Genomic DNA, 17,919 nt, shown 5'->3' on the forward strand with positions numbered 1-17,919 from the left:
GTGGCTCTGATTCTTCAGTAAAAGAGGGGACAGAGTGGAGGAATCTGGCCTTGTGGGTAGTGAGTGGTCTGGCTCCAGTGGAAGGGCTGAGAATTGAGCGTGGGAACTTATTTTCCTTTTTGGCCCACCCCTTCTTCTGACTCCCAGCACTCGTCCTCGTTCTTTCCCTAGCACCCTCCCGAGGTCAGGATCAGGCTGAGATAAGCAGAGCATCTGGGGTACACAACTAAAGGGGATGTGACATGCTCTCTCAGGTCCCTGTACAACCCCTGTGGCCTAGGACTGTGTGGCTTCCCTTGTTCACTAGAGGCACCTGGAGGAGACACCCACATGGGCCCTGGAAGCCACTCAGCGCAACCAGGCAGGGGACGCTAGGGAACTGGGTACCCAGAGAGATCTAGAAGCAGGGTACAGGCTCCAGGGGGGCATGTTCTCTCAATCCCTTAAAATTCTTGCAGGAGCAGGTCAGAGTGGGGCCCTCTAGCTTGAGTCTTTGAGAATTAAATTGGTCTAGTAAAACTGCACATGACCAAGAAAAGAGATGCTCCCCACCTTAGAAGTAATTTGGGAAATGGGAATTCAAACAGCAGTGTAGCTTAGAAGGGTTGAAGCAGGGGGAGGGATGTGGTCAGAACGCTTTAGAAATTAAAGAATCTGTTCTGTCATGTAGCATTCAACTTCCTGGGGAAATGATTCAGATTTTAGATTTTCTAACATACTGAAATGGCTAAATTATACCAACCAAAATGTCTGCTTGTGGTACTTTAAAATAGCACAGAAAATAAGGATACTGAAAACTGGCATTGCCATCTCTAGTAAATGGAGAAAGTCTCTTGGAGAGCAGGAAACATCTTCTTCACCTCGGGGTGACCCCAGAGCTCAGCACGGCAGCTGGCTCATCCTTGCCTTTTGAATGAACAAAACCAGAATAACAGTTCACACACAGAATAATGAAGTTCACAGACAAAGAAATGGGTTTCAGACTCAGTAGAGACTTAGTTTAGATCAAAGGAAGAACCTTGTGAGCTCTCGTGTTGCTACACAGCAAGTAAGCTGCCTTAGATGAGTGAAAAAACTCCTCCCCCCCCCGCCCCCAAAAAATACTGAAATGTGGCAGTAGTAGCTAACTAGCCAAGAACAAATTCTTCTCACCTGCCATAGTACAGAGTTGTTGCAAGGAAACTTCTTAATTAGTTAGCCCTCTGTGCCACAGTGACTTGGAGATACCATGTTGAAGATGGCAGAAGCACGATAAGAATGTACCCTGGATCCCTGAGTCACTGCTTGCTGGAAAGCTACCTGATGGAGTACAGGAATAGTGTATGAACAAGATATAAACTTCTATTGTGTTGAGCCACTGAGATTTTGGGATTGCTTGTTACAGCAGCTAATATTACTTTCCCCAACTATGTAGCAAATGTGGCCAACAGGTTTTGACAAAGTGGGCACAAAGATATTTATTTCATTCTCTACAGATTACTACATGCTTAGAATATTTCATAATAAATAAGAAACCAGGATGCTCCACACCTTTAGGGACTCTGAGAAATCCACTGCAGGTCATAGTCTGAAAAAAGGAACCAAATGGGAAGGAAAAAGTATACACAAGGGACTTCAACTGTATTTAACGCTCTATTTCTTTAAAAACAAGTTGTTCTGAGATGACTTAGCCAAACACAAAAGGCTACTTGCTTTATTAAACAATTAAAAACCATATCCTTAATTAGTAGGCTTTCTTCCCAGAGAGGGTAACGTTTCGTGAAAGGAATGGAGAAGGTGCATGATACCAAGGAGACCCTGGACTTGCTCTACATGACTGGACCCAAGGCAACCAGGAGTGATGTCTGTGACACCTTCTGCATTAGGAAGTGCTCTGGGGTGGGGGGGTAGCACATCTACACTGCTCTTGGAATATTACTGTTCCCTTTGAAGGTGAGTAAATAAGGAAGGAATTTACTGTTTTTCCTTCCTTTGGTAAACAACGACATTTCAAATCATGATAGTGGAAAAATACTGTTTTTAAAACGGTTGACTTTTAGGAAACTTTTATGTAATCTGCCTGCACGGTCAAAGTATGAACACTGGCTGGGTTACTTTCCCCTTGATTGATTCATCTAAAGCCACAAGTACAAGAGTCAAGTTCTCACAGGACATAACATAAAGTTCTTTAACTACTTGTTACTAAGTCCCTTCAAGAAGAGCTTTACCCTAGAATGCCCTGCTTATTCAGAGCTCAGATCCATAAACGCTTAAGGACAGTCTAAACTCCTGAGATGTTCCTAAGCAGCCTCCGTGGCCCAGGAATAGGAATGGCTGTGAGAGAAGGGGAGGGGGTCTCCCATCGGAGAGGGCATCAACCACATCAGTTCCTTTGACCTCGCTGCTGGTGCTGGGAGGGTGTGCTTGGTCCATTTGCCTTCCATGATTTCACATTTGATATTGACAACATTCAGCCACAGTACCCACTCAAGGAAGTAAAACTTTGAAGCTCTCGGAGCTAAACCTACTGAACAACTGGCTTCCACCTCTGGCATCAGAGGCCTGCTTTTCCATTTAGCAAGCCGACAGAGAGCTCTGAGCAATGCCCAGGGCTATGGGCTGTGGGGAGCACAGAGCAGACAGTGCAGTAGCAGAGATGTCACCTGGATCTGCCAAAATAAAGAGGTACTAATTTGTATGGCAGGAATTCATGGGGACATTCTTTCTGCCACAGTAGGGAATCAGAGCTGTTTTCATGGAGGAAGTGACATTTGAACCAGACCTTACAGAAACAATCAATCTGTTCAGGAAAGGTCAAGGTTATTGAAAATCAGTAAAGTGCTTACTGTGAGTTGGGATTCATTCACATTTTATGCCACACTCATGGTATGCTTTGTGTTTTTAATGGAATATTTCAAGCAAACAGACAGGTATGAAGAAAAATATAGGCGGAGTTCACGTTTCCCCACAACTAGGGTGCCTGCCGGATGCTGGTGGGGGACCTTGACGCCCAAGGAGACGGGAGGAACCCCTGAGCGACTGGGTAGGACGAGGGGGGAGTGGAGGGGGAGGAGCAGTGGAGGCCAGACAGGACCGGTGCACCTGAGGGGTGGCTGGGGGTGGGGAGGGGCTCCCACGCCTGGAGGGACCCTCGGGGACGCAGAGGATCACGGGGAGCACGCCTAGCGTCCCCCCTGCCCAGCTGGCCCCGGGAAGCTTGCAGGGCTCCCCGGCCAGGTCCTCTGCCGTCCAAGGCTCCTTCCAGGCTTTATTGGTCCTAGGGGCATAGGAGGGAGGTGGGGGGGAGAAGAAGAGAGCCAGGCGGGAGGGGCCCTCTGGGACCAGAGGATCAGGGGAGGCGTGGCGGGTGTTCCCCCTCCAACTTGGGCCCCGGGAAGCCTGTTGGGCTCCCGGGCCTGGTCTTCCATTCTCTGGGGCCCCCTCTGGCCTCGTGGGTCCTAGGGGCTGGGAGCGAGGGAAGAGGGGGGAAGAGGAGGAGAGGCAGATGGTGTGGGGGGGGCGCCGCCAGGATTGGAGGGTCACAGAAAGCGCGGCAGGCGCTTCTCCCACCCATTCGGCCCCAGCAAGGCTGCTGGGCTGCCAGACTGGGTCCTGCACCCTCCAAGGCCCCCTCCAGGCAGCGTGGGTCCTAGGGGTGTAGGAGGGAGGGGGGGAGCCCTGTGGGATTGGAGGATCAGGGGAGGCACAGAGGGCGTTTCCCCCACCCACTCAGCCCGGGAAGCCTGCTAGGCTGCCAGGCTTGGTCCCCTGCCTTCTGGAGTCCCCTCTGGCCAGGTGGGTTCCACGGGCATAGGAGGGAGGGAGGGGGGGAGAAGAAGAAGAGAGGCCAACAGGGAGGGGCCCTCCGGGATCAGAGGATCAGAGGGGAACAGGCCTAGCATTTTCCCCGCCCACTCGGGGCCAGTGAGCCTGCTGGGGTCCTGAACCCGGTCCTCTGCCCTCCTGGGCCCCTCCTGCTGTGGCCCCTCCTGCTGCCTTGAGCCTAAGCCCCACCCCCCACCCCCCAGGGCCTTTTCCTGCCCTGTGGGTCCTAAGCATAGGCTCCACCTACCTCCTAAACTGGCCCCTGCCTAAGCCCTGCTCCCCACAGCCAAGGTCTTTTCTGGCTTTTTTTTTTCTTTTTCTCCTCTTTTTTACCATTGTGATTCTGTCTTACCTTCCAGTCATTGTTTCATCTATATTTTTATTTTTTATTCTTTCTAACATATCTGTTAGTTTTCTAATCTAATTTTATTCTTTACTCTTTGTTATTGTTCTGCTGCTTTTTTTTTTTCTTTTTCTTTCTGCCACCCCATGCAGATTGCAGGATCTCGATTCACGAGCTGGGGGTCAGGCCAGAGCTCCTGCAGTGGGAGCTCCGAGTCCAAACCACTGGACTAACAGAGAACCTCAGACCCCAGGGAATATTCGTGGAGTGAGGTCTCCCAGAGGTCCTCATCTCAGCACCAAGACCCAGATCTACCCAAGAGCCTACAAAGTCTAGCACTGGAAGCCTCAGGCAAAACAACCAGTAAAACAGGAACACAATCCCACCCATCAAAGAAAAAAAAAAGAAAATGAGATGACAAAAAAATATGTCACAGATGAAGGAGCAAGGTAAAAACCTACAAAACCAAGTAAATGAAGAGGAAATAGGCAACCTACCTGAAAAAGAATTCAGAGTAATGATAGTAAAGATGATCCAGAATCTCAGACATTGAATGAAGGCATGGATCAAGAAAATCCAAGAAATGTTTAACAAAGATCTAGAAGAACTAATGAACAAACAAACAGAGATGAACAACACAATAACTGAAATGAAAAATACACTAGAAGGAATCAATAACAGAATAACTGAGGCATAAGAATGAGTAAGTGGGCTGGAAGACAGAATGGTGGAAATAACTGCTGAGGAGCAGAGTAAAGAAAAAAGAATGAAAAGAATTAAAGACAATCTCAGAGACCTCTGGTACAACACTAAACACACTAACATTCGAATTATAGGGGTCCCAGAAGAATAAGAGAAAAAGAAAGGGTCTGAGAATATATTTGAAGAGATTATAGTGGAAAACTTCCCTAACATGGGAAAGGAAATAGTCACCCAAGTCCAGGAAGCACAGAGAGTCCCATATAGAACAAACGCTAGGAGAAATACACCAAGACACATATTAATCAAACTAACAAAAATTAAATTCAAAGAAAAAATATTAAAAGCAGCAAGGGAAAAGCGACAAATAACATACAAAGGAATCCCCATAAGGTTATCAGCTGATTTTTCAGCAGGAACTCTGCAGGCCAGAAGAGAGTGGCAGGATATACTTAAAGTGATGAAAGAGAAAAACCTACAACCAAGATTACTCTACCCAGCAAGGATCTCATTCAGATTTAACAGAGAAATCAAAAGCTTTTCAGACAAGCAAAAGCTAAGGGAATTCAGCACCACCAAACCAGCTTTATAACAAATGCCAAAGGAACTTCTCTAGGTGGGAAACAGAAAAGAAAAAGAGCCACAAAAACAAACTCAAAACAATTAAGAAAATGGTAATAGGAACATACATATCGATAATAACCTTGAATGTAAATGGATTAAATGCTCCAAACAAAAGAAACAGACTGGCTGAATGGACACAATAACAAGACCCATATATATGCTGTCTACATGAGACCCACTTTCAGACCTGGGGACATATGCAGACTGAAAGCGAAGGGATGGAAAAAGATATTCCATGCAAATGGAAATCAAAAGAAAGCTGGAGTAGCAATACTCAAAACAGATAAAATAGACTTTAAAATAAAGACTGTTACAATAGATAACTACAAGGACGCTACATAATGATCAAGGGATCAATCCAAGAAGAAGATATAACGATTATAAATATTTATGCACCCCACATAGGAGCACCTCAATACATAAGGCAAACGCTAACAACCATAAAAGGGGAAATCGACAATAACACAGTAATAGTAGGGGACTTTAACACCCCACTTACACCAATGGACAGATCATCCAAACAGAAAATAAATATGGAAACACAACCTTTAAATGACACAATAGACCAGATAGATTTAACTGATATTCATAGGACATTCCACCCAAACGTGGCAGAATACCCTTTCTTCTCAAGTGCACATGGAACATTATCCAGGAGAGATCACATCTTGGGCCACAAATCAACCCTCAGAAAATTTAAGAAAATTGAAATCGTATCAAGCATCTTTTCTGACCACAACGTTATGAGATTGGATATCAATTACAGGAAAAAAACTGTAAAAAACACAAATGCAAGGAGGCTAAACAGTGCACTACTAAATAACCAAGAGATCACTGAAGAAGTCAAAGAAGAAATTAAAAAAATACATAGAAACAAATGACAATGAAAACATGATGACACAAAACCTATGGTATGCAGCAAAAGCAGTTCTAAGAGGGAAGTTTATAGCAATTTAACCTCACCTCAAGAAACAAAAAAAATCTCTAATAAACAATCTAACCTTACACCTAAAGCAACTAGAGAAAGAAGAACAAAGAAAACCCAAAGTCAGTAGAAGGAAACAAATCATAAAGATCAGAGCAGAAATAAATGAAATAGAAATGAAGAAAAGAACAGCAAAGATCAATAAAACTAAAAGTTGGTTCTCTGAGAAGATAAACAAAATTGATAAACCTTTAGCCAGACTCATCAAGAAAAAAAGAAAGAAGACCCAAATCAGTAAAATTAGAAATGAAAAAGGAGAAAACACAACTGACACTGCAGAAATACAAAGGATTATAAGAGACTACTACAAACAACTATATGCCAATAAAATGGACAACCACAAAGAAATGGACAAATTCTTAAAAAGGGACAACCTTCTAAGACAGAACCAGGAAGAATTAGAAAATATAAACAGGGCTTCCCTGGTGGCGCAGTGGTTGAGAGTCTGCCTGCTAATGCAGGGGACACGGGTTCAAGCCCTGGTCTGGGAAGATCCCACATGCTGCGGAGCAACTAGGCCGGTGAGCCACAACTACTGAGCCTGCGCATCTGGAGCCTGTGCTCCGCAACAAGAGAGGCCACAATAGTGAGAGGCCCGCGCACCACGATGAAGAGTGGCCCCCACTTGCCGCAGCTAGAGAAAGCCCTCGCACAGAAACGAAGACCCAACACAGCCAAAAACAAACAAATAAATAAATTTATTAAAAGAAAATATAAATAGACCTATCACAAGTAATGAAATTGAAACTGTAATTAAAAATCTTCCAACAAACAAAAGTCCAGGACCAGATGGCTTCACAGGCGAATTCTATCAAACATTTAGAGAAGAGCTAACACCAATCCTTCCCAAACTCTTCCAAAAAACTGCAGAGGGAGAAACACTCCCAAATTCGTCCTACGAAGCCACTGTCACCCTGATACCAAAACCAGACAGAGACACCAGAAAAAGAGAAGATTACAGACCAATATCACTGATGAACATAGATGCAAATATCCTCAACAAAATACTAGCAAACAGAATCCAAGAGCACATTAAAAGGATCATACAGCATGATCAAGTGGCATTTATCCCAGGAATGCAAGGATTCTTCAATATACACAAATCAATCAATGTGACACACCATATTAACAAATTAAGGAATAAAAACCATATGATCATCTCAATAGATGCAGAAAAAGCTTCTGACAAAATTCAACACCTATTTATGACAAAAACTCTCCAGAAAATGGGCATAGAGGCAACCTACCTCAACATAATAAAGGTCATATAGGACAAACCCACAGCAAACATCATACTCAATGGTGAAAAACTGAAAGCATTTCCACTAAGATCAGGAAAACAAGACAAGGATGTCCACTCTCGCCACTCTTATTCAACATAGTTTTGGAAGTCCTAGCCACGGCAATCAGAGAAGAAAAAGAAATAAAAGGAATACAAATTGGAAAAGAGGAAGTAAAACTGTCACTGTTTGCAGATGACATGACACTATACATAGAAAATCCTAAAGATGGCACCAGAAAACTACTAGAACTAATCAATGAATTTGGTAAAGTTGCAGGATACAAAATTAATGCACAGAAATCTCTGGCATTCCTATACACTAACAACGAAAAATCAGAAAGAGAAATCAAGGAAACAATCCCATTTACCATCGCAACAATCCCATTTACCATTGCAAAAGAATAAAATACCTAGGAATAAACCTACCTAAGGAGGCAAAAGACTTGTACTTAGAAAACTAGAAAACACTGATGAAAGATATCAAAGATGACATAAACAGATGGAAAAATACACCATGTTTTTGGATTGGAAGAATCAATTGTGAAAATGACTACACTACCCAAGCAATCTACAGATTCAATGCAATGCCTATCAAACTACCAATGGCATTCTTCACAGAATTAGAACAAAAAATTTTACAATTCATATGGAAACACAAAAGACCCCAAATAGCCAAAGCAATCTTGAGAAAGAAAAATGGAGCTGGAGGAATCAGGCTACCTGACTTCAAACTATACTACAAAGCTACAGTAATCAAGACAACATGGTATTGACACAAAAACAGAAATATAGATCAATGGTACAGGATAGAAAACCCAGAGATAAACCCATGCACATATGGTCACCTTATCTTTGATAAAGAAGGCAAGAATGTATAATGGAGAAAAGACAGCCTCTTCAATAAGTGGTGCTGGGAAAACTGGACAGCTACAGGTAAAAGAATGAAATTAGAACACTACCTAACACCATACACAAAAATAAACTCAAAATGGATTAAAGAGCTAAATGTAAGACTAGACACTATAAAGCTCTTAGAGGAAAACACAGGAAAAACACTCTTTGACATAAACCACAGCAATATCTTTTTTGACCCACCTCCTAGAGTAATGAGAATAAAAACAAAAAAAAACAAATGGGACCTAATGAAACTTAAAAGCTTTTGCACAGCAAAGGAAACCATAAACAAGAGGAAAAGACAACCCTCAGAATGGGAGAAAATATTTGCAAATGAAGCAACGGACAAAGGATTAATCTCCAAAATATACATGGATCTCAATATTGAAAAAACAAACAACCCAATTAAAAAATGGGTAGAAGACCTAAATAGACATTTCACCAAAGAAGACATACCGGTGGCCAAGAAGCACATGAAAAGATGCTGAACATCACTGATTATTAGAGACATGCAAATCAAAACTACAATGAGGTATCACCTTACACCAGTCAGAATGGCCATCATCAAAAAATCTACAAACAATAAATGCTGGAAAGGGTGTGGAGAAAAGGGAACCCTTTTGCACTGTTGGTGGGAATGTAAATTGATACAGCCACTATGGAGAACAGTATGGAGGTTCCTTAAAAACTAAAAATACAACTACCTTATGACCTAGCAATCCCACTACTGGGCATATACCCTGAGAAAACCATAATTCAAAAGGACACATGTACCCCAATGTTCACTGCAGCAGTATTTACAATAGCCAGGACATGGAAACAACCTAAATGTCCAACGATAGATGAATGGATAAAGAGGATGTGGTACATATATACAATGGAATATTACTCAGCCATAAAAAGGAACGAAATTGGGTCATTTGTAGAGATGTGGATGGACCTAGAGTCTGTCACACAGAGTGAAGTAAGCCAGAAAAACAAATATTGTTATATTAATGCATATATGTGGAATCTAGAAAAATGGTACAGATGAACTTATTTGTAGGGCAGGAATAGAGACAAAGACAGAGAGAACGGACATGTGGACACAGGGCAGGAAGCAGAGGGTGGGACGAATAGGGAGATTAGGTTTGACATAAATACACTACCTTGTGTAAAATAGATAGCTAGCGGGAACCTGCTATATAGTACAGGGAGCTCAGCTCGGTGCTCTGTGATGACCTAGATTGCGGGGAAGGGGAGGAGGGAGGTCCGAGAGGGAGGGGATATAGGTATACATATAGCTGATTCACTTCATTGTACCGCAGAAACTAACACAACATTGTAAAGCAATTTTACTCCAATTAAATAAAAAGAATAATATAACAAATGTTTTTGTATCCACTCTCCTGCTTTGTCAAATCATAACATTGTATGGTTTTTGCTTTAGGTCTTAATATCACATTGAAGCTTCCTAGGTAGTCCTCTGCTTTGTATTCTTGTCTTTCTCTCCAGAGGTAACCGCTCTCTTGAAATGGCACTCATTTCTCTAATTTGGAATTTGTATCCTCTGCTTTTTACTTCCCCCTCCATGGCAGATGCCTTTCATGGACTATTTGCTCTTTCCCATGAACCTTAGAAGAGATCTCCACCCAGGACTCCACTGAGTGAGGTTGGCACGAATGATAGAGCATCCTGGCCTGTTCTCAAAGTCCAGCTCTTTCCAGAAGATCAGGTTAGACTTAGAACCTAAGACGTAGAGGGAAGAAAGAACTAGATCTGATGTACCCTTTGGCTCCTTATTTGTCCACAGTTGATCAGGGCCTGATGTGGACACTCAGAAATTGCACCTCTGCGGAGACAAAGACCATGCTAGACCAACAGTCAGAAATCCTGGTTTCAAACCAGAGCTCCTCCAGCTCCTAGCAATGTAACCACAGGCAGGACACTTAGCCTCTCCAAGTCCATTTATTTAACTTTAAAATGAATACACGACATGCCTGAGCTGCCAGCCTCCCAGGGCTGAGTCTGTGTGCCTTTGGTGTGCCTCCTCAGCACCTTGAACTTAGTGCTATTGTACATTTCACAACTGTATAATAACTGTTGACTTACTTGCCTTCTCCGCTCAACTGTGAACTTCTTGAGAGTAGGGACCATGTGCCTGACACATAATAGGTGCTCAATAAATATTGGATGAATTAAACTGATCAAACATAAATGTATTTACGCTCCAACATATTTATATGCATATATTTATGATCTATAAAGCATACAAAAAACTACCAGCTGTAATTCTCATTTGGCAACACTAATTAGCATAAATGATAACGGGAGCCAGTACCGCCCCATCCGAGCATTGAAACTTGGATTGCTGGACGTGGAAAGGCTCCTATGATGGTGACCGAGGCCTAAGCCTCTGAAGCTGGGCTGTTCAGGGTCAAATCCAGACACTGCCATTGATGTGTCATGGCAAATTACTTAACCTCTTTGTTTCTCAGTTTGTCATCGGTCAGTTAGCCCTAATGAAGACCAGCCGCACCAGGGCAAGGATTTAGGTCTATTTTATTCACCGATCTAACAACACACCATGAATAGGGCTGGGCCCATCACTGGAAGTCAGTATACAGTATAGTCAGTGAATGGATGGCTCCTAGGACCCACCTCCTAGGATCATCGTGGGGAGAATGTGATTTAACGTGGAAGAACTTAGCATGATGCCTGGCACGTAGTGAGCACAGAACACAGTCACACCTCTGTAAAATAATGGGTTTTGTTCTAGGGATTTTTTTGTAGGTGTGAAATGGTGTCTCTGTCTTTTTTATTAACAATATTGTGTTAGTTTCAGGTGTACAGCAAAATGATTCAGTTTATATATATATTTATATATATATTCTTTTTCAGATTCTTTTCCATTATAGGTTATTATAAGATATTGAATATAGTTCCCTGTGCTATACAGTTAATCCTTGTTGGTTATCTATTTTATATATAGTAGTGTATATCTGTTAATCCCATACTCCTAATTTATCCCTCCCCCACTTTTCCCCTTTGGTAACCATGTTTTCTGTGTCTGTAAAGCAATGGTTTTGATTACTAGTTCGTGGCTCTGAGGGAATGCCATAGTATCACTGAGTCTTGATGTTGGTCTCAAAGCCCCGAGATCTCCCCACACTGAGGTGCCGCGAGCTCAGCTTTTCCCACAGCGTAATGACCAATGTAAGAGGCACTGACGGGCCTGTCTGGTCCTCCTGGCTTTGTGTGGTACAGCTCCTAGGATCACATGATGAAGGACAGACCACAGGCCATAAGTGGATCCATCCTTCCACTCCTTCGCCTCCACCCTCCTCCCCATTCTATAAAGCTTCCTGGCCATACAAGTGTCCAGGACACTGGATAAGACATAGAAGAGTCCACAGACTGGTAAAGAAACGCTCACAGCTGTGAGGAATTACATGAGCAGAGTTTTCTGGCACCTTGGCCTGAAAAGAGGGGAGCAAATGTCAAGCATGTTCTAGATTGGAAAGAATAATAAGTAAAATGCTACTATGTGGGGAATTCCACAAACATATGGGAAACATAAGATGGTATTAAGGAAAGGGTAAGTAATTTAGCCACGTGGTTCCCCCCAAGCCCTTTTAGCCCTGCCACCTTTAAGCAGCCCTGTCAGACCACTGCTCTGTTAAATAACATTTGTATTGTTCCCTGATTTCAAAAGCTCATTCCATTTTTCATAATTATAAAAGTTCACTGTAAAATTCCAGAAAATACCAGAAGAATGATTAAGAAATATAAAAACTTCACCATCACCAGAGAAGTCCACTGTTAACATTTTGGTAAATCTCCTTCAGTATTTTATAATTTATATATTACTTTTTTAAAAAACAAACTCATGACTGTATTGCAGAGAACTGAATATTGTGTTTTCTCCATTTAGACTATGTACATCTTATGTTATTAAGTAGACTGAAAATTTTTGAATGTTTTTAGTCTGTTGTAAAGCAAAACAGGCATACAAAACGGGCTACATAACATATATGTGCATTTAAAAAGTAAGAATAAGGAAAATAAAATGAACATTCTGGAATATGATTCTTGCTGACTACATAGTATTTAACCCATGGATATGCCATAATTTAATCTTTCTCCTGTTAAATATTTAGGATCTATGCTCTTTGTGCCAATCTCTGATTATTTCTTTAGGATGAATTTTGGGGAGTGAACCTACACTGAGGGGAAGGGTATATAACCATTTTTTAATTCAAACTTTTTGTTTTGATATAATTGTAGATTCACATGTGGTTGTAAAAAAAAATAATACAGAGAGGTCCTGTGTATCCTTTATCCCGTTTCCTCCAACAACTAGGATATCAAGACTTATACAGTCAAGATATAGAACATCTCCATCATCACAAAGATCCCTCATGTTGGGAGTTCCCTGGTGTCCTGCTGGTTAGGATTCTGGGCTTTCACTGCCATGGCGAGGGTTCAATCCCTGGTCTGGGAACTGAGATCCCACAAGCCACGTGGCACGGCCAAAAAAAAAAAAAAAATCCCTCACGTTGTCCTTTTATAGCCACAACCACTTTCATCCTGGCCCCATCCCATCCTGATGACTATTAATCTTTTTTCCACTTCTTAAAAACAAAAATGAACGTATGGGACCTAATCAAACTTACAAGCTTTTGCCCAGCAAAGGAAACCATAAAATAATAAAAAGACAACCTACAGAATGGGAGAAAATATTTGCAAATGATCCAACTGACAAGGGCTTAATCTCCAAAATATACAAACAGCTCATAAAACTCAACAACAAAAAAATAAACAATGCAATCGAAAAATGGGCAGAAGAGTCTTCATAATAGACATTTCTCCAAAGAAAACATATAGATGGCCAGTAGGCACATGAAAAGATGCTCAACATCACTAATTATCAGAGAAATGCAAATCAAAACTACAATGAGGTACCACCTCACACCAGTCAGAATGGCCAACACTAAAAAGTCTACAAATAACAAATGCCAGAGAGGGTATGGAGAAAAGGGAACACTCCTGCACTGTTGGTGGGAGTGTAAGTTGGTGCAGCCACTATGGAAAACAGTATGGAGGTTCCTCAGAAAACTAAAAATAGAATTACCATATGATCTAGCAATCCCACTCCTGGACATATACCCAGACAAAACTATAATTCAAAAAAATATATGCACCCCTATGTTCATAGCAGCATTATTCACAATAGCCAAGACATGGAAACAACCTAAAAGTCCATTGACAGATGAATGATAAAGATGTGGTACATATATACAATGGAATACTACTCAGCCATAAAAAAGAATGAAATAATGTGACTTGCTGCAATATGGATGCAACTAGAGACTATCATACTAAGTGAAGTAAGTCAGAAAGAAAAAGACAAATACCATATGATATCACTTATATGTGGAATCTAAAATAAGGCACAAATGAACCTATCTACAAAACAGAAACATACAGACACAGAGAACAGACTTGTGGTTGCCAAGGGGGAGCGAGGGAGGGAGAGTGATGGACTGGGAATTTGAGGTTAGCAGATGCAAACTATTACATTTAGAATGGATAAACAACAAGGTCCTACTGTATAGCACAGGGAACTATATCCAATCTCCTGGGATAAACCATAATGGAAAAGAATATAAAAAAAGAATGTATACATGTGCATAACTGAGTCACTTTGCTGTACAATGGAAATTAGTACAACATTGTAAATCAACTATACTTCAATAAAAAAATGGAGAAGAATCTTTTTTCCATTTCTGTAAGTATGTCATTTCAAGAACACTATATAAGCAGAATCATACAGCATGTAACCTTTTAGGATTGGCTTTATTCACCCAGCATATCAACAGTTCCTTCCTATTTACTGCTGAGTAGTATTCCATGGTATAGATGCACCACAGTTTAACCACGCACCTGAGAAAGATATCTGGGTTGTTTCCAGTTTGGGGCTAGTACAAATAAAGTGGCTATGAACATTTGCATGAAGGCTTTTGTGTGAACATAGTTTTCATTTCTCTGGGATAAATGCCCAGGAGTGCAATTGCTGGGTTGTATAGTCATACTAATTTGTTTAAGACACTGCCAAACTGCTTTCCGGAGTAGCTGTACCATTTTACCTTCCCGCGAGCAGTGTGTGAGTGATCCAGTTTCTCCACATTTTCCCCAGCATTTGGTGTTGTCACTACTTTTTATTTTAACCATTCTGATGAGATATCTCACTGTGATTTTAATTTGCTCTTCCCTAACGGCTAATGATGTTGAACATCATTTCATGGGCTTATCTGTCATCTGTATGTCTTCAGTGAAATGTCTCTTTACGTCTTTTGTCTATTTTCTAATTGGATTGCTTATTTTTTTTTTTTTTTTTTTTAGTGCTGAGTTTTGAGAGTTTTTAAAACTTTCTAGTTCCAGTCTCTTGTCAGATACATGGTTCGAAAATATTCCCTCCCTGTTTGTAGGTTGTGTTTTCATCCTTTTAACATGCTGTTAAAGTCTACTTTCTCTTCGTTGCTCAGACTGTGTAATTTCTATTATTCTATCTTCTAGTTCATGGCGTCTTCCCCTGTCTCATCCATGCTGCTGTTGAGCCGATCATTGAGTATTTTGTTTTGGTTACTGTATTCTGTAGTTCTAAAATTTCCATTTGGTTCTTCTTTATATCTTTATTTTTTTGTTGTTGAATCTTTGTTTCTAGCATGTTCGTAATTGCTCATTGATGTATTTTGATCTTGGTTGCTTTAAAATCTTGTCATCATAATACTAACATCTCAGCCACCTTGGTGTTGACATATACTGTCTTCTTCATTCAGTTTGAGATCTTCTAGATACTTGGCATGATGAATGATTTTCAATTAACCTGGACATTTTGGATATTATATTATGAGACTCTGAATTCTGTTTTAATGGGTTCACCCTGCTCTGGCAATGGAGGTGGCCAGGGCTCCTTGATAATGCAGGGTAAGGATGGGAGTCCCAGCTCCCTCCTGACCTCCACTGACACTTCTCAGCTAGGAGAGACTCATTACTGATCCCCATGTGATCTCCACCTACACCACCGCTGGGAGGGGTGGCCTTGTTACTCTTTGTATTAACCACACCTTTCATTTTATTATACTTTGACATCTTAGGGCCTTAGGGCTGACCCGGGAGGAATGGCCCCTCCAGGGCTAGTCAATTCCTAGAGAAAATAAATCACTCCCCTGTGAGAGCAACTTTCATATACAAGCCAACAAATCCAGAGCCCAAACCTACGACCACCTCCTATACTGGGCTCTTATACACTGGGACTCTGTTCCTCTGCTCTAAGTACCCCAGGACCAGGTATCAGGCAACTCGGAACAACCCCTACACAGCCCAGCAGAAATTATTCAAACTAGCCAATCCTAAACCTACTTCCCCTGCCTCATCCATTCCTTTGCATGGAAACTCTTGCCAAATTTTCTCCTGCTCCTTCTTTCTCCTGACCCACCCCGGTGATTCCCTGTGTGGCCCTGCTTGGTGTGGTGTGCCTCCTGTTTCTAGGGAACTGTCATTATAAACTTCTCCCTTCATGAATCATTTCTGTTTCTGCATGTCTTGCCACACCTGATTAAAACAAATCTCAGCTACCCTGAAAACACGGCTGGGCAGTGATAAAAGTCCTGAATCTCCACTTGGTCTGTTCTGACATCAACCCAGTGGGAGAGGAAGGGCCCCTTGTTACCTCCCTGTGGGGATGTAAGTCCTGGCTTTCTCTGACACTGTCCCAGCCAAGGGGGGGCATGTTGTTACAGCCTGGTGAAGGTGGATGTCTCAGTTCCCCTCTGACCTTTTGCTGGCATGAGTGGGATGAACCACAGTTTTTTATGGTGTTTGGCTGGAGTAGAGTGGCTATTGCTTTGAAGTTTTCTGTCTTGTTAGGCTGACTTTTCCTGGTCTTTGGCTAGAGAGAGCAGCTTTGCTGGGGGCTTTTTCATCTGTGCCTGTTGCATTGCGAAGTTACTGCCATCTTCAGACCCAAGTCTGAAATATATGAGGCAATATGGAAACTCAGGGAACTCTCCACTTAGTTCTTCCTTGGGTCCTGAGGTCTCTGCTAGCCTTCCTTCTTCTCGCTGCCTTTTAGACTCTTCTTATATTTATTTTACACGTAACATCCAGGGCTTTAAGTTGTACTTAACAGGAGGAATAGGGAAAAATATGTCTACTACATTTTTCTAGAAGCAGAAGTCCCCATTTTTTTAATTAATTTTTTTAAAGTTATTTATTTTTGGCTGTGTTGGATCTTTGTTGCTGTGCGCAGGCTTTCTCTAGTTGCGGCAAGCGGGGGTTACTCTTCGTTGCAGTGCGCGGGCTTCTCATTGCGGTGGCTTCTCTTGTTGCGGAGCACAGGCTCTAGGCACGTGAGCTTCAGTAGTTGTGGCTCGCGGGCTCTACAGCGCAGGTTCAGTAGTTGTGGCGCACGGGCTTAGCTGCTCCGCAGCATGTGGGATCTTCCCAGACCAGGGCTCAAACCCGTGTCCCCTGCATCAGCAGGTGTATTCTTAACCACTGCACCACCAGGGAAGTCCCCCCATTAGTTTTTAATGCACAAACATGACAGGACCTGTTCTGAATGCCGGTTTTCATGGGTTAACCAACTGTTTCCATCAGGGTGTGATGAATACCAGTCCTCATGGGTTGATCCTCAAGGAGTTTTAGGGAGAGCAAAAGATGTAAAAGGCAAGGAGCCTGGATAGGAGGCACCCAATAAATGCTTTCATACCGAGTGAACCATTTCTGTACAATGATTTCAAAAGCTTCAACTGAACTTCCCACAGAAATATAGAGGAACTTGCTAAATGAAAATTGACTTTAGGAAATATGTCATGTTAATATCCCTCCCCGTTTCCCCATTCCTCTGGACAGGAGCTATGTGCTTGCATTGATTTCTAAAAATGTTCTGTGGAAACATAACAAATACCAAACTTGACTGAGTAAGTACACAAAGATATTTACATCCCACACAAGCCAGGACACCAGGATTCCAGGGCAGAAGGCAATGGACAGGGTGTGTATAAAATCAAGCATGCAGTCGCCTCTGGTGAGATGCTATCACCTCTCTACTCATTCTGGCCCCAAATTACCCATTCCAACGGCCTTCATCACCTACTTTTGTTAAGTTTCCATCTAAGAATTGAGAATTTAAACAACTCCCATCACAGCCAACTTAAGCTATGAGTAATGGAAACAAATCTTTTTCACCACCTTCCATCAGAAATTCTTTGCAAGGGCCCGTATAAACACTGTCATTTTTTA

At 42.1% G+C, this 17,919-nt stretch overlaps 1 protein-coding gene across 1 annotated transcript in view; it reads right to left on the bottom strand.

The window, feature by feature from the left end:
* The window catches only part of GNA14 (G protein subunit alpha 14), a 208,182-nt gene that overhangs the window by 51,393 nt on the left and 138,870 nt on the right, over positions 1–17,919 (bottom strand). The window lies entirely within an intron of this gene.

Source organism: Balaenoptera ricei, chromosome 6, assembly GCF_028023285.1.
Source record: "Balaenoptera ricei isolate mBalRic1 chromosome 6, mBalRic1.hap2, whole genome shotgun sequence".
Classification (NCBI taxonomy): Eukaryota; Metazoa; Chordata; class Mammalia; order Artiodactyla; family Balaenopteridae; genus Balaenoptera; species Balaenoptera ricei.